Consider the following 27,328-nt stretch of genomic DNA (forward strand, 5'->3'; position numbering starts at 1 on the left):
CAACATGACAGAAAATATAACATGATAACCGTGCCGCTGAGAGCAGAGATATAATGAATACAGTACTAAGTGCGGGAATCAAGAAGAAAATGAGAGTAACAGTTGCATTACACTGGGGGAGCAGAAAGACTTGTGTAAATAATAGGAAATAAGGCAATATCAATCCTCAGCTGACCGAGCAATACAGAGATGTGATCCAACGCAGTTCTGCCCTTCTATCATGAACGCAATATTGGCGCGTACTGTTGTAATTATCCAAGGAATTTTTTTAATGACTGTACCTAACCTCCCTGCTTCCTGACCCCATGTTGCCAGAGGAAGAGGTCAGCGGGGAGAGAAAGACTTGCCTTACATATATCTACCGTGTTCTCCCTCATGCAATTTTTATTTTTTTTACACGTTTGGGAGTCCAGCCAAGGCCACAACAATGAGAAAAAAGTCCAGACACCCAATCACGATACCGCCCCCAGAAAGACAGAACAGTAGAAGAATCCAAAGTGTCTGTCAGCTTACTTTCAACATTCTCTATTCTTAAACACTTCAGATCGTCGGAAAGAGGAAAATATCAACAGGGTTTTCCAATGAGAGGGATGAAAGACTAAAAATGGTGGTTAATTCTTGCATTAGTAATATGGATGGAATCGGGATGAGAGTACAAGTCAATAGGAATTATTGTGCAGCGGGAGAAGGAAAGGCATACATTTACCAGTTTCAAAAAAGAAGTAATTATGAGGAAGAGGAGGAGGAGGAGGAGGAGGAGAAAAATTAAGGAAAATAATAGAACGAAAAGAATGACGAAGTGAGTAAACGCAGAAAGAGGAAGGAGAAAGATGAAGCAAAGGAAGGAGGATGAGGGGAAGATGATGGAAGAGAGGGCGCAAGAAGGGATGGAGGATTACCGAAGATGCAAATGGCGTAGAAAGAATAATGTTAATGAGAGAGAGAGAGAGAGAGAGAGAGAGAGAGAGAGAGAGAGAGAGAGAGAGAGAGAGAGAGAGAGAGAGAGAGAGAGAGAGAGAGAGAGAGAGAGAGAGAGAGAGAGAGAGAGAGAGAGAGAGAGAGAGGTTAGGCTTACATATTATCAATAATGAAAGACTGAGCGTGCCACATGATTAATCACGACATATTCTCATTTCGCATATTCATAGTAGTAGTAGTAGTAGTAGTAGTAGTAGGAAAAGTAGTAGTAGTAGTAGTAGTAGTAAATAAATAATAATAATAATAATAATAATAATAATAATAATAATAATAATAATAATAATAATAATAATAATAATAACAACAAAAATAAAAATAAAAACAACAACAAGAGGAAGCAAATGAAAACAACACGGCCGCACAGCAAGACTAACACGTTGCCGAGCAGGAGGGAATGAGTTAAAGCTGTACTGAGCCCCAAATGAATGTCTCACAGGCCTGAGGAAGTGTTGCGGATGCAGTAAGCAGCGAGGAGAGAAGCCACGTAGAGAACACAAGAACAGCCGAACAATACTGACTCTTTCCGCCACAAGATGAGTGATGCGCCTGCCAGTTCGGTATCCCCTCAAGTTATGCGATACTTATACTTTTCACAAGATCACATTATATAATTTCATGCCACGGTTTCTCCCTTCTCCCCACCACTGCTTCATTTCGTATCTTCTTTCTCGCTACCCCTCACTGGATCCCATTTTCTACTACAATACTTCGTTTTCTTCTTCCTTTTCCTTTTCACTGGATCCCAATGACTACTCCCATACCACGTTTTCTTCTCCCTTTCCATCGTTGTATTTCTCGTTGATTTGTCCTCTATCGTTTTCTTTTCTTTGGGTTCTCCTGACTAGATTCCACTGTTTACATCTATATCACGTGTTCCTCTTCCTTTCAACCGATATTTGCAGATGACATGTTCTCTATATTTTTTTCTTTTTTCTCGCTACTCCTCACTAGCTCCCACTATTTACTTCCATACCACACTTCCTTCTTCCTTTTCACTCCTACATTTTCCATTGATATGATCTGTGTCTCTTTTTTGCTTTATTTTTTTCATTCCTCACGTAGATTAGCAACTCAGATTTTTTTTTATGCTAAGCCGGACGTTCACTGCTGAAGTCTACGCAGGAGGAAGCCGCCACAGGTGCTCTACATACACACTAAGACCGACCCAAGACACTATCAGATTAAAAGCATTTGTCAGCGCTTTCAAAACTTCCTCGCCTAGTTCCTACCATATATAGAGACTTGCCAGTATTCTTACGTGTTTTGATGGCTTATCTCGAACGTAACAAGGGTTCTGCATCTTCAATAAGAAAAACATCCATAAGAATCAGATTAATAATTTCGGTGGCTTCTGAAAATAGTCGTGATAAGAGACTGAAGTGAATACGGAGGTCTGGCACATCACCACAGGAGCCTGGCTGGCATTTAAATCCCTTCGCGTGATTTTCCTTAATATTTAGATAGTCAAAAAAGTTCTTCGCCATCCAGTGCAAGAGAAAGTTTCCTCGGATAAACTAACTGCACAATAACCACAATTGAACATCTCGTGGCAAGCAAAAGTTAAGCTCGCATCGCGGAAAATGGCATGTATTAGAGATCATTTTCCTCCCCTACAGTACGTTAATTACGCCTGAAGTTCAGTTGCTCTCCCTTCTATTGGACAAATTGCCAACCACAAAATGGGAAACACGATGCAAATTTACAGAGTGAAGGAAAATTGAGAATGAATAGGAATAATGTTTCAGTACGGATAACCAGAATAAGTTTGGAAACATAAGAGCAAACCAGAAACACACACAAATCAAAAAGTTTAAAAAAATTTGAAAATAAAAGTGGTCAACAGGTCAGGTAAAGAAATTGATCGATCCTAAGACTGTCACATCATTCCCTTTCCTTTTACCTCCTCTCTCTCTCTCTCTCTCTCTCTCTCTCTCTCTCTCTCTCTCTCTCTCTCTCTCTCTCTCTCTCTCTCTCTCTCTCTCTCTCTCTCTCCACCCTTGTTTCTCTTCCCCTCTTCTCCTTTCTTTCCCACATCTCGTCTTTCAACATGTATTCAATAAGGATATTTTATCTGGAAAACACGTAACATTAATATTCATAAAAAGGGCTGTAACACCTACACACACACACACACACACACACACACACACACACACACACACACACACACACACACACACACACAAATATCTGTTCAAGAGAACGACATGGTTCAAACATTTTCTGTTCGACGTTCGCATCTGCATGCACCACCACCACCACCACCTCTTCTTCCTCCTCCTCTATCTCTACTTCCTCCTCTACCTCCTCCTCCTCCTCCTCCTCCTCCCGGTATCTTCCACAGGAAACCAAGCGATCGAGGGGAAAATTCGGCATTTTCCACCTCTATGACTGAGGCTTTGAACAAGAAAAATAGCAGTCCTTAGAACTTGTTTTTGTTGCCACTTACTATTATTGCTCCTTTTGTTTTTCTTTCAGTAGTAGTAGTAGTAGTAGTAGTAGTAGTAGTAGTAGTAGTAGTAGTAGTAGTAGTAGTAGTAGTAGTAGTAGTAGTAGTAGTAGTAGTAGTAGTAGTAGTAGTAGTAGTAGTAAAATACTTGAAATATGAAAACGGTTAAGGAAAATATGAAATGTTAAAGAGAGGAAAGGGAATGGACGAATGAATGAATGAATGAAAGAATGAATGACGAGAAGGAAGGAGAGAAGGAAGGAAGGAGAGAGGGAAGGGAAAATATATGTCGAGGCAAATGAAGCAAAAAGGAGTCGCGTATGAAAGAACACAGTCGCTTCGTCCCTCCACTCGCATCTTCTTTAAACGTTTAAGTAAAGAAATAACCATGTTGGGCAGTACTGTGTGTGTGTGTGTGTGTGTGTGTGTGTGTGTGTGTGTGTGTGTGTGTGTGTGTGTGTGTGTGTGTGTGTGTGTGTGTGTGTGTGTGTGTGTAGCTGTTTGCCTGATCTCTCTCTCTCTCTCTCTCTCTCTCTCTCTCTCTCTCTCTCTCTCTCTCTCTCTCTCTCTCTCTCTCTCTCTCTCTCTCTCTCTCTCTCTCTCTCTCTCTCTCTCTCTCTCTCTCTCTCTCACTGCAACAAACCTTCACAATTCCCTTCTCACCAATACTTCATTCCCCTTCTCTTTCTCCTTCCTTCCATCCTTCTCTGCTATCTACCGAGTACCTTCCTTTCCTCTCCCCTGGTCTCTCATCTACGTGCGTTCTATTCCTCGTCCCCTTCATACCAAAACTTCCCTCTCTCCTTCCCCTATTAACTGGCCGCGACACCTTCGCTCGGCACTGCGCTTCACTAACTCCGAGCCATCAATCAAGCTAAGACGCCAATAGCAAGTGTCCAGACGAGGGAGAGATAAGCCATCTGCGGGACGATTAGGGAGAGTGTGTGCTGATGACTCCTTATTGTGTCATTAGTGGAGATGGTGGGAAGGAAGTCGACGAGGTGGTGGTGGTGGTGGTAGTGGTGGTGGTGGTGTTTTTGTTATTTTTTTATAGCATGTGTCTATCAGTTATTGTTGTATTTTCCTGGTATGTTTTTAGTCTCTCTCTCTCTCTCTCTCTCTCTCTCTCTCTCTCTCTCTCTCTCTCTCTCTCTCTCTCTCTCTCTCTCTCTCTCTCTCTCTCTCTCTCTCCGCATTCTATTTTAACCCCTTCCTGTTCTGCATTCTTTGTCTCTTCTAACATTCCTTTCTAAATTAAATTTTTGCTATTTTTATTTTCATTTTTCTCCTTTCCTTTCCTTTCCTTGTCATTTTCTCCTCCTCCTCCCTCCTCCTCCTCCACCTCCTCCTCTCCTTCCATCTCCTCTTATTCTTTTTTCTTAGCCTAGATTGAGGCAGGCAAGAATGGCGGAGACGAGGGAAGGGGGCCAGAGTAATAAATATTAAAATGAATGAAGATGACAAGGTAACAGCGGCTGAAAGAGAGAGAGAGAGAGAGAGAGAGAGAGAGAGAGAGAGAGAGAGAGAGAGAGAGAGAGAGAGAGAGAGAGAGAGAGAGAGAGAGAGAGAGAGAGAGAGAGAGAGAGAGAGAGAGAATTACTTTGGAATAATAAACGTAGCAAAAAATATACATCATACAGTCAGGTGAACATATTACATCTTAAATAAAGGAAAACATTACCAAGTACTATTTGAGTAAAAAAAAAAAAAAAAAAAAAAAAAAAAAAAAAAACTAATATTAACAGGAAACATCAATAAACAGGAAAAGAATCATGAAGAAAATAATCAAAAGTGAGAAAAAACACGCAATTAAATTAAACTTACATCACTGTGCACTACATAGCAAATGAATGAGTGAATGAATGAATGAATACACAAATCAATTAATGAACAGATGATCAATACATAAATAAGTACATGAATAAGTGAAACAGAAGTAAAGGCATAAAATAGCACTGAATAGCAGAATGCAGAATAAAAAACACTTTCAACACAACTTTATAAAACAGAAAGAAGACATACGTGTTTCCCCTTGCCCTGAAAATATAGAGTACAGAATGGCAGTACTTTCTGCACAACATTATGAAATAGATTATGTAACACGGATATGTTTCCTCTTACAGTTCACAATCAAAAGGGACAAAACTTTTCTCACGGTTTGAGATAGAAGAGATAAAGTATTTTCTACAATGTACGATAAAATAGATACGAATCCTCTTACAGTTTACGAAAAAAATAGATATTGTTCATTTTGCAGTCTATATTCAAGGCGATACAGTCACATTGCAGTTAAAAGTGAAATTAACAAAAAATTCCTATCACAATCTACACAAATATAGACACATTTCCCTTTACAATCTACATTAAGAGAGATAAAATGGCCTTACAGTTAAAGACAAAATAGATAAAATTCAGCTTACAATTCAAGACAAAATTGCTAAAAAAAAAAAAAAATCTCCCATACAGTTTACGTAAAACATGAACACAGACGATCCCCTTTACACTTAAATTCTTCAAAAATAGAGACGTCTCCACTCTATACATAACCTACACTAAAATACGTACGTTAGACACTGTTATGCTTCCATTTCTTGTACTTATTAATGTGCCCGAGCCTTCGTCTTATATAAAATAATTAAAAATTCAACCCTGCCCTACCTTCACCACCACCACGACCGCCACCACCACGAGCACCACAAAATTAACCATTACTCCAATAATAAATACCTTCCCTGTACTCCTTCAACATGCAGCACCTGTCGGCCATCTTTGCATAAATATTTGGTGAGGTGATGATTTAATTGCATCATTCCACGCTAGCGGCATTCATTAAGGTGCGTATTGCCTCCTTGCATCCACTGCGGAGACTTTGTAATGAAAACTCTCACAGGCAAAAGTTAGGATCCGGTGCCTTAATATTGTATGAAGGCGTGGGGCCAACAAGGACGGAGGTGGGGAGAGAGAGAGAGAGAGAGAGAGAGAGAGAGAGAGAGAGAGAGAGAGAGAGAGAGAGAGAGAGAGAGAGAGAGAGAGAGAGAGAGAGAGAGAGAGAGAGAGAGAGAGAGAGAGAGAGAGAGAGAGAGAGAGAGAGAGAGAGAGATGCGGGGGATGATCACATTGATATAGAAAATCGATAAATGAATGGGGGGAACGGACAGAATACAGATATATATATGAATAAATAGGAAGATAGATAGACGGAAAAATAGATGGACATATAAACTGAGACAGAGACACAGACAGACTATGAACAGACAGAGACAGACAGACAGACAGAAACAAGAGACAGACGGATAAAGAGGAGAAAGGGAGAATACCAAAAGATAAGGGCGAGTGAAGATATTGGCTAATTCTTGGCAGTGAATGATTTACAACCACTAGTACCAGCACCACCACGACCACGACCACCACCACCACGACCACTAACACTTCTTACTCCCACCATAGAACCCAACAAGAAAACATATGCATATACTCACACACCTGCAAGAATTTGCCTCCAGAAGTTGAAAGCAGCCAGCCAGCCAGCCAGCAGTGCACGTAGCAGCAACGCAGGTCTCTAATCCTGCCAACGCCGCTCCATCAATATTCAACATCTTTGGTAATTCCTGTCACCGTCAAATGGAAAGGGATTCTCAACTCATGGCACGCCCGCCCGCCCTTCCTATTCACTTATGTTTTTGTTTGTTTGTTGTTGTTGTTGTTGTTGTTATTGTTGTCGTTGTTGTAGTTTGTTGTTGTTTTGTTAATTCGATGCTGTCCTTGTTTCTGGCTCTACTTCTTCATCGTATATTTGTTTGTTTCTCCCTCTTCTTCGCATCTGTCTTTTAAATGCCTGATTTATTCTCTTTCTTCACCATCTGTACTTTTTTTCTTATTATTGCTGCGTTTTTTTTTATTAAGGTTCTTCTGTTTACATTTTTTTCACTATTTTCCTCTTGTTCTTATTCTTGTCATTCTTGTCATTGTTCTTGTTTTTCTTGTGCATGCTCTTGTTATTACTGTTCTCTTCATTTTTCTTCTTCACCTCTTCTTTTTCTTGTTCATCTTCCTTCTCCTGTTACTCCTCTCCCTCCTCTTCATCTTCCTCCTCCTCCTCCTCTTTCCCCTCCTCCCCTAACCCCTTCTTCCCACTTCCCCTCTACTTCCTCTCCTTCTTCTCAAACAGTACACCAATCACGCCGCCAGTCAGATCGGCTTCCAGGATTAGGAACGAGAGAAGCGTGAAGATAACGAGTTTCTGGAAGAGAGGAAGACCCAGATATAATGTCCCCCGAGAACTTGCGGGAAAAAGGGTGAGGTGGTTGTGGGAGGCCAAAGATCTACCGCTTTGCTCTCGTTCAAATTAAATAGGAAAAAAAGAAATGGTAGGGAAAAAAATAGGATGTGGAGGTAAGGTCTTTTTTTTCGTTTTACCTTTGACAGTTATATACACGAGTCAAATGTTCTTATTCTTGTTATCTTTTCATTGTCCCCATCCTCTTATCTCTACTGAAGGTTAAACTAAAGACGACGACGACACAGAGAGAGAGAGAGAGAGAGAGAGAGAGAGAGAGAGAGAGAGAGAGAGAGAGAGAGAGAGAGAGAGAGAGAGAGAGAGAGAGAGAGAGAGAGAGAGAGAGAGAGAGAGAGAGAGAGAGACACTTATTCACACACACACACACACACACACAGATTGAGACAGACAGACAGACAGATAAAGACAGACAGACACTCACTCCCTCACTCACTCACTTAGACACATACACACACACACACACACAGACAAATGGACACACACGAAGAATGACAGACAGAAATAAGAGTTTCCACCCAAAAAAAAAGACAAGGAGAGCCATCTAGACAACAACCGACCCTCCTCCTCCTCCTCCTCCTCCTCCTCCTCCTCCTCCTCCTCATCCTCCTCCTCCTCCTCCTCCTCCTCCTCCTCCTCTTCCTCCTCCTCCAAAAGAATTATATCACTGCAGGCTTTGATTACCTTTTCTAAGGTTTCCGAGGAGGGCTGGGCATCCTGAGGGCTTCCGCTTTTTTTTTTTTTTTTTGTCTTTTTCCCAGAGTTCCGCTGAAGGATCTTTGATGTGAATTTTATGTCAATTCTTTACTTTAAATTGGTGTTTTTTTTTATTCTGAAGACGATGAGGGAAAGTTCAGGGTGAGTTTTTTTTATCTATTTATTTATTTTTATTTTTTTTTATCTTTGTGGGTTTTCATTTGTATCCCTGACCTCTATGTGGCTTTTTTTTTATGTCGCTTTCCTCCTCCTCCTCCTCCTCCTCCTCCTCCTCCTCCTCCTCCTCCTCCTCTTCCTCCTCCTCAAAGTCACACCATATTACTACACTTCCGCCTTTTCTTGTTGTCTTATAAGTCTTCGTCCTTCTATTTCCCTTTCCCATCCTTTACCCATGTCCCTCTTTCTAATCGTAATTCTCTCTCTCTCTCTCTCTCTCTCTCTCTCTCTCTCTCTCTCTCTCTCTCTCTCTCTCTCTCTCTCTCTCTCTCTCTCTCTCTCTCTTCCTTTTCGTAATTTCTATGTTCTTCCTCCTCCATTTATTTTTTTTTCTCTCCGCCTATTGAATTCCTCCTCCTCCTCCTCCTCCTCCTCCTCCTCCTCCTCCTCCTCCTTCTCGTCATAATTTTTAGCTTAACTTTTCTATCTCCTCTTTCTCACTAATTCCTATATTCTTCTACCCATTTTTCCTCTTATTTTTTTCTCTCTCTCCGTTTATTCCTTTCTTCCTCCTTCTGATGATTTTTACTCATTTGACTTATTTTTCACCTCCTCCGTAATTCATGTTCTTGTTCCTCCTTTCCCTCCTCTTATTTTTATTATCATTTCTACTTGTCCTCAATCTCTCATCTCTCCTCTAATTTTTCCTTTTTCTCCTCTTCCTCCTCATCTTCAATGCACCTTCCTCCTCTTTATTTTTCCTTTACCTCTTCTTGCTACTCATCTTCAATGTCTCACCTCTTTAGTTTCCTCTCCCTCCACATCCTGCGTGCTTCTTCCCTCCTCTTATTTTTTTCTCTTCCTCTCATTCCATTTGTTCTTCAACCCCAGTGCTTCATCTCTTTTATTTTCCTCTCCCTGTCATTCCTCGATGCTTCTCCCCGTGAATCGCGGCACAACAAGCCCTCAAGACACCATTCGGTCTCCCAAACCCGGTACTTATTTTTTTCGTCCCTATTAATTAATTTCCAACAGGACATCCCTTGTTGACGAGTTCCCTTATTGCCTATGAATACATTATTTCCAGAGTCACACGCTACGACTCACTCGCGGTCTCGATCTGTCTTCTCCTCCCCTTTTTTTTATCAGCTGTGCTCTATATATGTATAGTATGGTGCGTTATTGAATGGTGATCATGTGTGGGTTGTGATTGCTGTCGTGTGTGTTTCTTTTTTTGTGGGGGAGGGTGTTGGCAGGGGGTGGGGTGGGGTGGGGTGGGGTGTTGCATTGTTGTGTTGTGTTGTGTTGTGCGTGGGGTTTATGGTGCTCCGATTTTGTACACATGTGTATGATGTCTTTGGTTATGTTCAAGGCCTGTTTGTGACTGTACCTACACATACAAAAAAGGAAACAAATAGCGTGTGTATTTCCTTCTCTCCTCTCCAATCACAATGTCCACATCTGATTTAGTGGTTTTAGGTGTCAGGAGAAAAAAAAAATTCTACTCCTATACTCGTACTATGGAAATCTTCATTACCTATAGAATGTGGATGGTTTCTTGGTACTTAACATAATGTTCTATTGTAAAGCAAAACAATATGAAACGAGAGACGCTTAAAGAGATGACATTACTAGACACAACAATTAAAGCACTACATGTACAAGACCATCCATAAAAAACCTAATAAAATCATCTAACATCATCCAAAGTAAGAATATAAACACACTCACAGATTCAAGTTAAAGGTGCTTGTTCTGTACTGTGCCAATCTTCAGGTAGGATATGCCCTTTGACCTTCATTTTCTTCTCAATTTCATCTGTCCTTTACCTCAACTTTTCTTCACTCTCAGTAGCTCATGCTGACTGACTACAATGCAAGATGTCCAGAGTTCGAATCCTGGTCACGGCCGGAATTTTTCTGGGACGACTGCTCGTTCCTAGATTCAGCCAGCCTTAAGATAGACGCCGGTCAGCAATAATTGGGGAAGGAAAGGCGGCGGAGTAAGGAACTGACCATCCTACTCATTGTGTGTGTGGGGGGAAGGGGGGAGGCTCAGGATGGGTGGCGCTACAGTATCAACCCTACACCAACACTCACTACTGTGTGTCATTATGAACCATAATCTGAAACAATTCTGCCGGCACCTCTACTACTTTCAAATGGCTCTAGGTGAAGTGACACGGGTTTTTTAAAGGTGCTTCTATGGTTTCAGTGACAGATTAACAAGATTTCTACATTGCTAAGGGAAGAAAACTAGTGAGAAGCCGGTTAATCATCTCTGTGGCCTGTGAAAATAGTAGTGGTGAGAGAGCAGACCGTTTTAGAACCCTGGCCTATGTATTCAAGGCACACTCAGGTAATTATCAATAACATCTGTTCACAAAGATAGTCGGCGTTTTCTTTTCTTTCCTCCTCCACTACCGTTCTAGTACAATCTTCATGTGACCTCTCACCTTCACCATCCCCTTCCTTACTTTTAGATTAGGTAGCGTAGTTCCTGCATTTCTCGTGGACATTCTCCTTGCATTGTGTCTTTTCACTTTTTATTCCTTCACATTCACCGCTTCACCCCCTCGACCTCATCTCTCTCTTTCTCTTCTTACTCCTTCACCTCCCTCTCTCTCTTCCTTGTCCTGTTCTTCGTAGTCTTGCTCTTAATCAATCATCTCCCACTTCACTTCCTTCTCCCCCTACTCTCCCTCCATCTCTTTAATGATTTTGCCCACCACCTGCCCTGACACCTGTCCTTATTTGCTCTTCAGCCGAGGCTTTCAGCGCGGCACAAAGAAGGGGAAGGTCAAAGGCCGCTCACAAAAGCTCCTGGTAGTCATCAGTGAATGGCCGAGCAATGATTGGGAAATGAGAACTCTAGATAATACGTGTTGGAATCTTAAGGACTTCACATCAAATCATCTTCCCTGTTTCTTACCCTTTGTCATATTTTTTTTTTTCATTTAACATTTTCTCACTTGGTTATTTTTATTATCTTCATTTCTTCATCACCTTCTCATCCGGTTCACATGGTATTTTTTTTTAATTCTTGCGTTCTTTTTTTTTACATTATAATTTTTTTCAGTTTTCTTTCTCCTCCTCTTCTTTCCTCTCTCCTCTTCCTCCTCTTTTACATTCATAATTGCGTTCACTGTCCCCTCTTAACTTCTTATTTCTCCTCCTCCCTCTCATCCTTTCACCTCTTTTTTGCTCCTCCTCCTCCTCCTCCTCCTCCTCCTCCTCCTCCTCCTGCTTCTCTTTCTCCTCCTCTTTTACCTTCATAAATGCATTCCATGTTCCTTATTAACCTCACTTCCCTGCTTTCATGATTTTCGTCCAATTATTTTCCTTATTAATTCCTCTCTCTCTCTCTCTCTCTCTCTCTCTCTCTCTCTCTCTCTCTCTCTCTCTCTCTCTCTCTCTCTGGCCGGAAAATGAAATCGTGACAAATGAAAAATCCGCAGCGAGTCGCCACAAAGAGATACTCGCCCTCAAAAGCAGGAAAGGATAAGCCGCCGCAGGGGTAACAATATAAAGGATACTGAAGGCAAGTAATTAAAAGATACGTGTGTGGGTGTGGGTGTGTGTGTGTGTGTGTGTGTGTGTGTGTGTGTGTGTGTGTGTGTGTGTGTGTGTGTGTGTGTGTGTGTGTGTGTGTGTGTGTGTGTGTGTGTGTGTGTGTGTGTGTGTGTGTGTGTGTGTGTGTGTGTGTGTGTGTGTGTGTGTGTGTGTGTGTGTGTGTGTGTGTGTGTGTGTGTGTGTGTGTGTTGTGTGTGTGTGGGACGTAGGAGTGAGAGTGTGTGGGACGTAGGAGTGAGAGTGTGTGGGACGGAGGAGCGTCAGAGAGAGAGAGAGAGAGAGAGAGAGAGAGAGAGAGAGAGAGAGAGAGAGAGAGAGAGAGAGAGAGAGAGAGAGAGAGAGAGAGAGAGAGAGAGAGAGAGAGAGATTATTAGCAGCTACGTACGAATGAAAACACAACAAACAAATAAATAATCCGAAAATAAGCCACAGAAATACAGTAAGGCATTAAAATATATAAATGTAATATATCGGCTAATATTTGCTACATGTGAAGCCCAGAAATGAAAACAAATAAATAATGCTACGAAAATAAACATCAGAATAAATTAAAACATATACATTAACTCTCTCTCTCTCTCTCTCTCTCTCTCTCTCTCTCTCTCTCTCTCTCTCTCTCTCTCTCTCTCTCTCTCTCTCTCTCTCTCTCTCTCTCTCTGTACCCAAGGTGAAGGTGACAGGTGGAAATTTTCACAGGTAATGGAAAGGAAAAGAAGAACATTATATGCTGCCTCGGGACAGGACAGCAGCCAGCCCCGGCATAACAGGTACGTGTTTCTCAGGTGAGAGCAATTAGCGGTGTCAAAGAAAAGGTAGAAAAGCGCGCGATTCCAGGTGAGCATTACCTGCAGGCTTCCTTACTGTGAGTGATGATGGTAGTGGTGGTGCTGGTGGTGGTGACAGTAGTAGTAGTAGTAGTAGTAGTAGTAGTAGTAGTAGTAGTAGTAGTAGTAGTAGTAGTAGTAGTAGTAGTAGTAGTAGTAGTAGTAGTAGTAGTAGTAGCAGCAGCAGCAGCAGCAGCAGCAGCAGCAGCAGCAGTAGTAGTAGTAGTAGTAGTAGTAGTAGTAGTAGTAGTAGTAGTAGTAGTAGTAGTAGTAGTAGTAGTAGTAGTAGTAGTAGTGGCAGCAGCAGCAGTAGTAGTAGTAGTAGTAGTAGTAGTAGTAGTAGTAGTAGTAGTAGTAGTAGTAGTAGTAGTAGTAGTAGTAGTAGTAGTAGTAGCAGCAGCAGCAGCAGCAGCACTAGCAATTTTAGTAGTAGTAGTAGTAGTAGTAGTAGTAGTAGTAGTAGTAGTAGTAGTAGTAGTAGTAGTAGTAGTAGTAGTAGTAGTAGTAGTAGTAGTAGTAGTAGTGGTGGTGGTGGTGGTGGTGGTAGTAGTAGTAATTACGTATCTGGAAAAAGGGTTTCCTGTTACGAGATTATTTTTACTCTCTCTCTCTCTCTCTCTCTCTCTCTCTCTCTCTCTCTCTCTCTCTCTCTCTCTCTCTCTCTCTCTCTCTCTCTCTCTCTCTCTCTCTCTCTCTCTCTCTCTCTCTCTCTCTCTCTCGCAATATAATTTACCCACTGAAATATTTACCTGCACGTCCACATATACATCGGCAATACTGGATTACCCACACAGTGAAAATTCCACAAAATATAGCTTAGTCAACACACACACTCACACGCACAGACACACACACACACACACATACACACACACACACACACACACACACACACACCTTCCTCATCATTTACATCGCGTTTCCTATATAGCCACGTTATCCACCGTCAATCAGCGATAACGGACTTCCCAAAACTGCCTCCAAATTATCTGTAATCCGTACCAATGGACCGCCGGTTATGGATACAACCCGCCACTCCTGCTGTGACATGTGTAGGTTCGTATATATGATAGCTTACGACCGCCTCCCACCCCGCCCGCCCGCACCTCCCCTCCCTGGACTTGGGTTAAATTGGGTTAGGTGAGATTGGCCAGTCCTGCTCCCCCCCCCCTCCCAGTCTCCCTCTCCCTCTCCATCCATCTATCCTCTCACCACACACGGACACACGCGTGCTCGAGTTTATAGGTCAAACTAGTTTATCTAGATGTAAAAAAAATAAACACAAGTGATTTCTGATAGAATATGGATGCCAGATATTCGGTTTCATTCAGTAACATGACGAGGCAAAATGCAACGCTGAAACAGAGGTGCGGGACATGTGACATTTCTATTTTTTTCTTGAGTTTGTTGGGATATCAGAGACACAGCCATGCCCACAGTACCGCCACGCCCACAGTACCGCGGTGATGCAGCACACAACACATCGGCTTCAACTGCACACATAGGAGCTTTGAAAAATAGCAATGCACTCTACAGGCTCTTCCGTTCGGTATCGTATATACATTCAAAAGCATCATTGTACTGTAGTTCAGGCAGTTAACGTCTATTTTCTAGAATATCAATGCACTCTCCTCTCTTCCTTTCATAATTTTATAAATATCTGATAGTGAAAACAACATTCTCAACGTGCAGCAGTTCAGTCATTGGATTTATATATATGTACTAACAAATTATACACTATCCTGCATTCAGAATTACACATAAGAAAACAACGCCTTCGACATATATACGTTTCAAATGATTTATTTTCCTAAACAACAGCATTACGCTCTACTTTCTCCTCTTCAGACTCACACATGCATGACTTGACACTCAAAATCAACTCAACATTCGTTACATACACCACAATTCAATCCTGGAGTACATTATCCTCCACATCGACTTCACGAACAAATATGCATACTTATTGATAATTCTAAGAAATATGACCTTCGAGCGAAAAATAATGCGGACTTTGCAATAAACATTTTACTGCAGCATCGTTACGGCACTGCTTCTTTCTATATACCTTCCCTGAATTATGCACGCAGGGATCGGCGTTATCTGTGCTGGTATGTCCGGTGACACCCTCATGTAATATTATGACACCTGACACCGAGAGTACGATCCTAGCACCCTGAGGCGACACTCCGCAGCGGGTCTCACTCAGCACACGTCGCGGAAACAGTTACCCCCGCTGCTGTAACCTTGCATGTTTGATCACACTGAACCGCCCATAAAGCAGCGCAAATCTGGCCATCAGTACATGTTGCTGAGGTAGTTTGTGCATCAGCAAGCACGAAAATGTAGCAGCTTTCTAGACTTCTTTGAATTTTGGTGTTTAAGTACGGGGAATGGAAGGGACTAAGGTTAGTTATGTATATTATTACCTCTTTCTTAGCAAGCCTTTAAAAATTTGTGTGGTACCTATTAGGAAAATGCATACGTAGGTATTATAGTTTAGAGTGACGGGGAGGGCAACAGTATTTCTTTCACTGCTGCACTCCTGGCACTGGTCTGCACTCTGAACAGCAATTAGTACAGGAGAAGGGGTCATGATCTATAAATGGAGCGCCTCGCCTACAGGTGTGTCGCTGTCGTGGAATATGTGTAATACGCGCACCCAACGCCGCAACGTGAGTAAAATTATTTCAGTGAAGTGTACGATGGTAGGAATTCAACCTGAAATTAGTAAAATATATTTCCTTCCATAAAAATTAAAACTACTAATGCTTCGTCTTGCACTTTCCCACACAAATAACTTTAAACAATAGGAGAGCGTATACAGGAAAGGTAATCATCTAACACCGTTAACTAATACTGACAATAAATTAGTGAGCGTTGTGCATTACTGAACATCAAGACCTAATCAAAACGAGAGCGTATACCGGAAGGGTAATCATCCACCACTGCCAAGTAATAGAGGATAAACCAGTGTTAATGAGTGTGAGTATTACTGGTAATCAAGCGAGACCAGTGTGAGTTAGATTATAGTGAGGATGAAGCAGCAGCAACGGGTTGTAGTTAGTACTGAGAAACCAAAACCAATGAGAGCCGAGTTAACACTGAGGATACATAACATACCGATAGATGTTAACCAATGTGCGTTAATAGTGTAATGGGAAATAGTATCGATAAAACAATACCACTCAGCTGTTACCTAATACTGGGAATAAATATGCCATTGGGTGACAAGAAAACGCGACCGTACATCAGTTTAGTCAGCGAGGAGAAAAAGAAATACCAGCTTGTATACTGCACCACCTCCCCCTTAAGCCCGCTATTGCTTCCCTCCCCCTGCAACGGTACTTATTAACCTGTCGCCTACTAGTCAACCTGTCAGAGACTCACTCACTTATTGAATTGAATGTCGAAGTGAGTTTTACCTTGAATCTCCCTTTGAAGCTTGCCAAGACTAATTCTTAAATTTTACGTAACTTTTTTTTTTCCGATTCCCGACTGAACTTAAGTCTAGACAAGAGTGTTATTTGGTCGCATTACAGCTTCAGCTTGCATATAAAAATTCGCTCACATTTTTTTTTTTTTCACCCCAGGACGTGCAATGTTAAGTCTGTCATTTCCGTATGGTGGACATTCAGTTTCACCTCTGAGTTACAGTAAAGGATAAAAGCTGAGTAAAAGATATGAATAATGGAGAAAACTGGTAAAGGAAAGTTAAGTAAAAAAAAAAAAAAAAAAAGGGAAGGGGGCTGGATAAAGGAGGGCTGGATAAAACAAAGTCAAGAAAAGGAATAACATTTGAGTTCAGGAAAGAAACAAAAAAGAAAAGCAAAGTAAAGAAAAGACTGAGTAAAGGAAAAAAAGATTAATATGAAAAACTGAGTAAAGAAAAATATGAACTAAGAAGCACAAAACATAAAGCATAAGGGCTAAAACCCGAGTTAGACTAAAAAGGCAGAGTGAAGGGTAGACAACAATGACAATAGTGTTTTGCAATACGTCATATCAGCAAGTGTTATAAACGGAACCACAGCCGGGGGACAGTCAGCGCCATCCACTGCACGCGCTCACCTGCATCGCGACCTCTGACCGATGCAACAAAGAACTGAACAAAGTAAGTTCACAGAGGGAAGCTTCTTCGGAAACGGAACTCTCACATTTACCAACAATTTTCTACATTACCTCCATACACAGAAAGAGAAAACACAACACAATATTGAGTGATTTTAGTTCAAAGTTTCAAGTCCCCTGATGGTTTTTTTTTCTAAGTACGCGTGTCACTTTTACGCTGAATGTAAAATTAATATTCCAAATGACATTCTTGCGCGTAAGTTCTCTACTGGTTGGTCTTACTCTTTCCATTAGTGTATATTATGTCTTTATTTGCCTCGCCGGTAACAATGGATGCCACCCAATACTCCCCCTTTGTGCTCACTTCTATATATTTTCTCCTTTACGTGCCATTCTTTGGGTCATTGTTCCGTGTGTGTGTGTGTGTGTGTGTGTGTGTGTGTGTGTGTGTGTGTGTGTGTGTGTGTGTGTGTGTGTGTGTGTGTGTGTGTGTGTGTGCCATATCAAACTAAATCATAGGCTTACACGCACGCACACACACACACACACACACACACACACACACACACACACACACACACACACACACACACACACACACACACACACATATTAACCGCAAGGCAAACACCCCCCAAGAAAAAAAAAAAAAAACACCCTGAAATTAGCGCAAACTTTCACCCTCCTTTCCCCTTTATTATTTTTTTCCCAGAACCACCACCACCACTACCACCACCACCACCATCACCACTCACCCATACCCCCTTACCTGCCACCCTAACCCCCTCACCTCCCCTACATGTAGCGGTGGGCGTGTAATTTTCACGTAAAAATTAATAACCCTAGATCACGTGGTCTGCCGCAGGTGGGCCGCGCAGACTCGTACCTTCTCATCAGAACACCATTAACGTGCAGATTCTCCGTTATTACGTACCGTTGTGTATTGCGTATATCATGTGCTGCCTGGGGGGAGAGGGAGGGGGAGGGAGGGTGAGAGGGAGGGAAAGAGGGAGAGAGGGAAAGTGTAGGTGTTTGTGTTTCGGTGAAAAACAGGCGGGAAAGAAGTATGGACGTGTAGGAGGGAAGCTGGCAAAAATTGTGTGTGTGTGTGTGTGTGTGTGTGTGTGTGTGTGTGTGTGTGTGTGTGTGTGTGTGTGTGTGTGTGTGTGTGTGTGTGTGTGTGTGTGTGTGTGTGTGTGTGTGTGTGTGTGTGTGTGTGTGTGTGTGTGTGTGTGTGTGTGTGTGTGTGTGTGTGTGTGTGTGTGTGTGTGTGTGTGTGTGTGTGTGTGTGTGTGTGTGTGTGTGTGTGTGTGTGTGTGTGTGTGTGTGTGTGTGTGTGTGTGTGTGTGTGTGTGTGTGTGTGTGTGTGTGTGTGTGTGTGTGTGTGTGTGTGTGTGTGTGTGTGTGTGTGTGTGTGTGTGTGTGTGTGTGTGTGTGTGTGTGTGTGTGTGTGTGTGTGTGTGTGTGTGTGTGTGTGTGTGTGTGTGTGTGTGTGTGTGTGTGTGTGTGTGTGTGTGTGTGTGTGTGTGTGTGTGTGTGTGTGTGTGTGTGTGTGTGTGTGTGTGTGTGTGTGTGTGTGTGTGTGTGTGTGTGTGTGTGTGTGTGTGTGTGTGTGTGTGTGTGTGTGTGTGTGTGTGTGTGTGTGTGTGTGTGTGTGTGTGTGTGTGTGTGTGTGTGTGTGTGTGTGTGTGTGTGTGTGTGTGTGTGTGTGTGTGTGTGTGTGTGTGTGTGTGTGTGTGTGTGTGTGTGTGTGTGTGTGTGTGTGTGTGTGTGTGTGTGTGTGTGTGTGTGTGTGTGTGTGTGTGTGTGTGTGTGTGTGTGTGTGTGTGTGTGTGTGTGTGTGTGTGTGTGTGTGTGTGTGTGTGTGTGTGTGTGTGTGTGTGTGTGTGTGTGTGTGTGTGTGTGTGTGTGTGTGTGTGTGTGTGTGTGTGTGTGTGTGTGTGTGTGTGTGTGTGTGTGTGTGTGTGTGTGTGTGTGTGTGTGTGTGTGTGTGTGTGTGTGTGTGTGTGTGTGTGTGTGTGTGTGTGTGTGTGTGTGTGTGTGTGTGTGTGTGTGTGTGTGTGTGTGTGTGTGTGTGTGTGTGTGTGTGTGTGTGTGTACCATGAGATTGGTTTGATACGAATGTGCTCATCAAGTGTACTTGTTTACACACACATGTACTCTCTCTCTCTCTCTCTCTCTCTCTCTCTCTCTCTCTCTCTCTCTCTCTCTCTCTCTCTCTCTCTCTCTCTCTCTCTCTCTCTCTCTCTCTCTCTCTCTCTCTCTCTCTCACGTAGGGAAGCAAACGACTAAAATTAAAGAGCGGCTGAGAAAAACATTCATCAACAGACCATTCTGATCACATTAAGCAACTGATTCTCTCTCTCTCTCTCTCTCTCTCTCTCTCTCTCTCTCTCTCTCTCTCTCTCTCTCTCTCTCTCTCTCTCTCTCTCCCCCTCTCTCTCCCCCTCTCTCTCCCCCTCTCTCTCCCCCTCTCTCTCCCCCCCTCTCTCTCCCTCTCCAAGGCTGAAAATAGATGAAGGTTTAAAGAAACGTTCTAATGACAAAAAGGCAGCTCACTAATCCTACACAGCACCGCATCACGCACTTGACTCACGAAGCGTCAACCGAGGGGAGGAACGAGCGTGTGAAGTACCGTGGAGAGAGAGAGAGAGTGAGTGTTATTGTATTAAAGAAACTGTTTTTGTCCTGTCCCTTCTTTCCATAGCGTCTTTAACACCTCGGGGATATATATATTTGTACTCAGCTGCTGCCTCGCTTGCTTCCTCTGTCTCGCTCGCTCTCTTTCTGTAGCTTGGTCTGTGTTTGTTTATAGGTTTGGTTGTCTGTTTGTTCGTATGGCCCTGTTCCTGACTGTTTGTCCCTCTGTCTGTTTGTTTGCCTTTCTTTGTTTGATTTCTCTCTCTCTCTCTCTCTCTCTCTCTCTCTCTCTCTCTCTCTCTCTCTCTCTCTCTCTCTCTCTCTCTCTCTCTCTCTCTCTCTCTCTCTCTCTCTCTCTCTCTCTCTCTCTCTACACACACATAGTACAAACATCCCCACTACATAGCCACACCAATATTTCTTCACCACTACATTACCCTTTTATCTCCACTCCAATAACTCCTTAATACTTTCTGCACTTCTTGTACCTCTTTTCATTCCCTGTTCTTTCTACCTCTGCATCTCCTATTTTTTTACACTTTTTTCCAACACCACAACAACAAGAACCATGATCACCACCACTACTACTACTACTATCGCTAGAACCAACAAATTTTTTTTTTCCTTCTACATGTCCCTCTCTCCCTCTCTCTCCCTCTCTGTCTCCCTTAACCTTCCTCCCTCTGACCCTATCCAGGCCCTAACCATCTGGACACTCTCTTACGTCACTCGTAAAACACACACACACTCACACTGACACACACACACACACTTACACTCCCTTCGTTCGCCAATACCTCTCCCCTTCCTTTCCTGCCGAAAAAATCATTAATTAGCGAAGTAACACGATCCTGCCAGCCAAACCTCCTCACGTGTAAAGAGGCTGACTTCTGCCTCGATATTTTCGGGTAAAATTTTATGGGCCAATATAGGGGGAAGAGGGAAGGGGATGTGTGTGTGTGTGTGTGTGTGTGTGTGTGTGTGTGTGTGTGTGTGTGTGTGTGTGTGTGTGTGTGTGTGTGTGTGTGTGTGTGTGTGTGTGTGTGTGTGTGTGTGTGTGTGTGTGTGTGTGTGTGTGTGTGTGTGTGTGTGTGTGTGTGTGTGTGTGTGTGTGTGTGTGTGTGTGTAGAGAGAGAGAGAGAGAGAGAGAGAGAGAGAGAGAGAGAGAGAGAGAGAGAGAGAGAGAGAGAGAGAGAGAGAGAGAGAGAGAGAGAGAGAGAGAGAGAGAGAGAGAGAGAGAGAGAGAGAGAGAGAGAGAGAGAGAGAGAGAGAGAGAATGGGGGAGGGAGAACCAGACAGACAAACAGACAGTTGGAAAGAGAGAAAAGGAAGTACGCATTCACGCACACGAACACAATAACACACACACACACACACACACACACACACACACACACACACACACACACACACACACACACACACACACACACACACACACCTACACACCTTCCATGCCTCTCTCCCTCCCTCTCTTCCTCACTCACACACACACACACACAAACACGAAAGCAAAGCAAACAAACAAACACGCCGCACATTTTCACTTGCACACTTTTATTCACTCCACCAGTTACTCTATCCTACGCTGCATCCCGAAACAATCTCGCGCGTAATTAATTCCCACTCCCATTTTTGCCTGTTGTTGCTGAGAATATATGAAAAGAAAAAAAAAAGACAAAAAAAAATGTTTTATTAATTATTACCTGTGGACCGGAACTCCCACCAGGTATTGTTAAGGAAAATCAATGCACCTTTATCTCGCTAACATATTGCCTTCTCTTGTGGCGGAAGTATGTTAAGGTAAAATTATATGGCCCCTGTTATTTTGGCGGATGTACGAGTATTCAAACGTCTGTGGTCATTCTATCATTTATTCACCACCAGTTCGATACCAGCGGACTCCCACACACGAGGCTACTTCTTGGCAAACACTGTCCGAGTTTCGAGGTGTGACAAGCAAGACTGTTACGGCTTATAAAAGTCATCATGTACAACTGGCCCAATGACGGGTTATATTACCTCACGTCATACAATTTAGGTTACATTGTGCTAGAAAATAGGATTAAGTAGATAAAGGAGATCGAAAGATGGCAGGAAGAAGAAAAAGGGGAGTAAGAATAGGAAAAAAGGAAAAAAAAATACTAGTGTTGTTGGTATTAAAAATGTTAGGAAAGGAATGAAAGGAAAATGGGGGTGATGAAAGAGAGTTCAAAATTAAAGGGAAGGAGAGGATAAAAGAGAGGTTACTATACATGACTACACTATTTAATACAATTATAGCGACGAAAAATATTAATAAAACATGCCTATGTTCACCATTCTTTAATGCAGGGAACTAAAATTCTTCATGTTGTTAGTTCTTTTCTTTTTTTCAGCTTAGGCTATTGCACGCGTAAACAACTAGTATAACTATGAGGAATTAAGGAAAGTAATGATAATATCAGTACAAGGACGAAAGATTTGCACAAAAATGGGTCTTTTCACACTACTTTTAATGTGGAGCTGGTTTTTTTCATCCAGTTGTCTGAACGCACAAAAAAAAATTATACACGTGGAAAATAATACAAGTAATGTCACAACAAAAAAAAAAAAAAAAAAAGAGCGGCGGAGTAATGTTTTCAGAGACTTTACGGCTGAACATCACACGCAGCACAATCGACTGGATGAGCTGCGGCTGTCCGGCTCGCCACTGACACACAATACTTCCTAGCATAAAGGAATTCTTCACACCACGCCACGCTTGCCACAGTTCCTGGCGCTAAATAATTTGTTCAAAGACACAGCAAAAAAGAGGGGCGCATTTCATCGCGTTGCACAACTGCAGCTGGTTCAATGAAACGGGGAAAGAACAAGAAACATCAACCCTTTCAGCTTCAGATTGCAGTTTAATTATATTCTAGATACCATTATGGGGCATTCACTAAGCTTAGGGTTGTTGTTGTTTTTTTTTTTCTTTTTCTTTTTCTACAGTCATGGTATAAATAAATGTCAAGTTCCTTATTCGCTCCAGTCTAATATACAAATGTTCTATTCCGACTAATAAATGAAAATTCCCTTGAAAATATGAACTAACAAAAAAAAAAAAAAGGATCCCAAGGAGATAAATATTTCCATGTGTTCCCCACAAAGCCCCTGGCCAGAAAAAAAAAGAAAAAAAAAACTCTCCAGCTCCCCCTGTGGATATTCTAAAGCTCCCAAGCTGCTCCCCACTACTAGGGCCTGTATAATCCAAAGCCCCACGCTGCTCCCCTCTGCCAGCCCCCAGCACACCCACACTGCTTCCCGCCCTGGCAGCCCTCAGCACACCCAGTGACTGCCACGCCGTGCTACATATACATTATCCACATTACCCAGAACGCTGCCTGCCTGCACTCCTCAGCGGAAGAGCTACAGTAAGCCTGATTAATGTGTTCCGCCTCACCAGTCACCAGTACACAGGCTCTCCCCGCTCCCTCCCCCATGTCAGGGAGTTAAGTACACAATTGCATTTGCCTAATATGCGCCAAAACACAATTAGTAACGAGCTGTGTACTGATGAGACGCACCCAGCTGAGGTGAGATTTGCATGACTGGATCAGAAAAATAAAGTTATAACGAAAATAATACCGGCAAAGTACGTAATATTAAACACACACACACACACACACACAAAGCAGAACAATCAAATCGCCTTACTTTTCGAAAACAGTCCCTTTCTGTTGCTTTGATACAACACAGGGACAACAAAGGTTTGAAGCAAGTCTATGAAAAGTGGCGATGTGACTGAGAACGAGAACCTGATGACGATAACAACGAACACAAAACAATATTACATTTCTACTCATATTCCCACGGTGGCAGGAGACACTACTACAAGACGAGAAGACTCCTGCCATAGTATCCCCAACGCACTATAAAAGAACAGTAAAGGCGTAAAGGAGGAGCTACCAAGGGACTGAGAACATCCTCCTCTACTTCCACATCTACTCGTATTGTGAGACAAGACGTGACACTGTCTTGACTACTCACCTTTAACCTTTTCACTGCTACGGTCTTTGTTGACACTCAGAGCACTGTACATATTATTTGCATGGACAATCTCCCTAATGAAAGAATGACTAGTATTCTCAGTCTTTCATTTTTTTTACAGGTAGATTCTGAAACTCCCTGCCTGCCTGCCTCCCTGCTTTTGTATTTCCTCCTACCTTTTCCGAACAGTTTCAAGAGGATTATTTCTAGACACTTCTGAAATTTTGTATAATTCTTTTTCGATTACTCTATAAGTACTGGCACCTTCAGCGGGCCTTTCTTTATATTTACTTGTTGCCCTTGACCAGTCCCACTCTTACATAAAAAAATACAAAATGAATATCTAAATCCTGTAAGTTATAAAGGGAAAAATTATCTAATAAAAGTAGACAGTTATTTTTGCCAAGGCTACATAGCTATATAAGAAACTACGGTACAAAAAAAAAAAATCTTGTAAGTGATAGATAGAAAAAATGATCTAGCAGTGGGAGAGTCAATGGACACCTCAGACTTGTGGAGATAAATGGCCATTACAGCACTTCTCCTTCATTTCCCATCAATTTAGCCGGACACTCGCAGGAGGAAATGCGATGAGAGCACTCTCGTATACCGGTCCCCGTAACAACAGCGTCTTAATAATAAATAACGCCATGAAATCACTCATATAAAATTAATCAGAGACCGATCAGTTCTGCACCAAAAGTAAACTCGCTCCTTTCATTAATAACACAAAAACTTATTACTCTTATTTTTTTTTTTTTTATCAAATCATTACGTTTATTTCCCCGGCGGCGGATTATTAAACAGTTTTATGCACTGGACGAGATGATCAAATGAAGATAAATAGTCCTGAAGCGGCCACTCATTAATTATGAATTCCCACTGCTTTATATTTTAGACTTAATAAGAAAAAACTATCTTTAGAGTACATTCCGTTAATTAAAGATGAGGTATTGGTTTGCTGTTATGAAAATGTACAGTGACTCCGTGTGTGTGTGTGTGTGTGTGTGTGTGTGTGTGTGTGTGTGTGTGTGTGTGTGTGTGTGTGTGTGTGTGTGTGTGTGTGTGTGTGTGTGTGTGTGTGTGTGTGTGTGTGTGTGTGTGTGTGTGTGTGTGTGTGTGTGTGTGTGTGTGTGTGTGTGTGTGTTCGTAGAAGACAAGCGAGGGGTGAATGCAGAGGTCACCATGCAGCTCTCCTCCCCTCCTCCTGTCCTCTCCTCTTCCCTCCCCTCCCCTTCTCCCTCCCCAGCTTCCACCTCCTCCCTTTACACGTCTAATTAATTGTGCAAACACTACAAATCACTTCTCCGCCAGATGATGCCGTGACGCACTGCAATACTGGCTCGCAATAACCCTGGCCTGTCTTTTTCATCAACATGCAAATGCGACTTCCCCTCCCTAACCCCCCACCGTCACCTTCCCCACCCCTCACCTTCGCTCACCTTCGTTCCAAAGTGAAAGAATATTTACTGCACTGTCGCCGGTAAACAAAGGCAAGATTGAACTCCCTCTGTGGCTGACATCCTCGGCCTGTGCTATTGACAACCTTCCTTCATTCCGCAGGACTCACCGCCACCCAACTCTCAGTACCCGCCAGTTCGCCCCGCCACCCCGTCCCGCCCGCCTGTCCACCGCCCCGCCATCCTGTCCGCCCGCCCGCCTCCCTTCTCACCCTTCACGCTAAAGCCTTCCCTTCACGCCCATCAGTGGTACGTTTGCCCGGATACATGGCACGTTACTTTCGCCCTCCCGCCGCAGTGATGGGGATGAAAGGGCGCGAGCAGGAGTCAGGGAGATGAAGGACTGGGAGAGGGGCGGATAAGTGAGGTGCAGCGGATGGGAGGGGAGGAAAGGGGAGGTGGGTGGAAAGGCATATATATACAAGGACAAACAAGGAATATATCGATAGGAATGAAGATTGGAAGGGCGTCTGGCACGGGAAGAAGGAAGGGAGGGAGGGAGGGAGGAGAGGGATGGAGTGAAAGAGAGAGGGAGGCAGGGAAATATGGAATGAGGGGCAGGGAATGTATAGAGATCCATGTAGGTGTGGATGATGCGTGTCATGTAGAGGGGAGGAGGAGGAGGAGGAGGAGGAGGAGGAGGAGGAGGAGGAGGAGGAGGAGGAGGAGGAGGAGGAGGAGGATGGATGGATGTTTATAGAGGAAGTCGGTCTGTCATCCCATCTCTGCTACTAACAATACCGCCCACACTATCCTCCTCCTCCTCCTCTTCTTCTTCCTCCTCCTCCTCCTCCTCCTCCTCCTCCTCCTCCTCCTCCTCCTCCTCCTCCTCCTCCTCGTCCAGCGGTGCCTCACTGTCGCCCGAGTTAACAAGGAGGACCTAACAATACCACCGAAAGGACCAAGAGGAGGAGGAAGAGCAGGAGGAAGAAGAGGAAGAGGAGGAGGAGAAAGACACAAAGATGGAAGGGAGGGAGACATTAACCTTCGTGACTCATAATATTTAACAATTCAGCTGCTCATCCCTTCCCTTCTCCTCCTCCTCCTCCTGCTCCTCCTCCTCCTCCTCCTCCTCCTCCCTTTAACCCTGACAAAGGCATCACACAGCGGGTAGTGGAATTTAGCCCCGATAATGGGCGAGGGTTAATATCCTGAGCAGCGGGGAAATTGGATGAAGAGGAGGGCTTTGTGGTGGACCAGCGTGAGCTAACAAGGGGATGATGACACTCTCAAGGCCCTCGCTCATTTCTCCACCACCACCACCACCACCACCTTAAAAAGTACTCAACCCTATGAAAAGGAAAGTTAGGTGTAAACATATTGCTTGGAATGGTAGTTAAGGGCGAGGGTAAGATAGGTAGGCACAGGTGATTAAATATTCAGGGAAGAGTAAGAGAAGGAGGGGGAGGAAGGCTACAAATAAACCCAAAGGAGAAACAAGCAGTATATCTATAGTCCCTTACGAAGCTTTCTGTGATAAACTGCACTAAATATAAAGTATGAGACGTATGTTAGACACTGTTGTGTTTAATCTCATAAACATCAATGTGCGATGAGCGTCAAGGGTGAGGGGCAGCAGTAGGGATCAGGCATAGCTGGATGTCTCAACCCAGACGCGGCATATCTGAATTCCTTAAGCGCCCGGACATAACATCAATATAATCAAAAGTTAGTACAAAAAATCAAGTATGCAGTTCCTTAGATTCTCACAACCTAACGTAACCTAACCTGCGTCACGAACTGCGATGACCCAAATGCAATCCACACAAAAATCCATGTACGAGTAAGTGGTCAAGAGATTCAGAGTGATGTCATACCTGGCGCCACGAGTTTCCTCCAGTCTTGTATTATATATCTGCACATTCTGCACATACCTACTGAATATAAAGATGCAAGGTCCGAAGAGTTCAGAAAACCGCTCCGTCGTCTTACACGTATGGGACAGCAAGAGACAACAAAAGAAACTCAGGTAAACGAAAAAAAAAAATGAGTAAAGCGAAAAACTAAACAAAGCAGGAGAAAACACATACAAACGAAGGGAATCAAAGGAGAATCAAACAGAAAGAGCAGGAGGAGGAAGAGAAGGAGGAATGAGCGAGTGGGTGTGAGGAACGAGGTGCGAGGAGAGTGTTTGAGGCTCCGCTGATACAGGTTAG

At 43.1% G+C, this 27,328-nt stretch overlaps 1 protein-coding gene across 18 annotated transcripts in view; it reads right to left on the reverse strand.

Moving 5' to 3' along the window:
* The window catches only part of LOC135101945 (nephrin-like), a 529,348-nt gene that overhangs the window by 406,991 nt on the left and 95,029 nt on the right, over window positions 1–27,328 (reverse strand). For 2 of the 18 annotated variants that reach the window (XM_064006381.1, XM_064006377.1), the window contains exon 5: window positions 6,911–7,667. The exons of the other annotated variants lie outside the window; for them this stretch is intronic. The gene's annotated coding sequence lies outside the window, so the exon portion shown is untranslated. The remainder of the gene's footprint in view (window positions 1–6,910; window positions 7,668–27,328) is intronic. 18 annotated transcript variants of the gene reach the window in all.

The sequence above is a fragment of the Scylla paramamosain genome, chromosome 7 (genome assembly GCF_035594125.1).
Source record: "Scylla paramamosain isolate STU-SP2022 chromosome 7, ASM3559412v1, whole genome shotgun sequence".
Classification (NCBI taxonomy): Eukaryota; Metazoa; Arthropoda; class Malacostraca; order Decapoda; family Portunidae; genus Scylla; species Scylla paramamosain.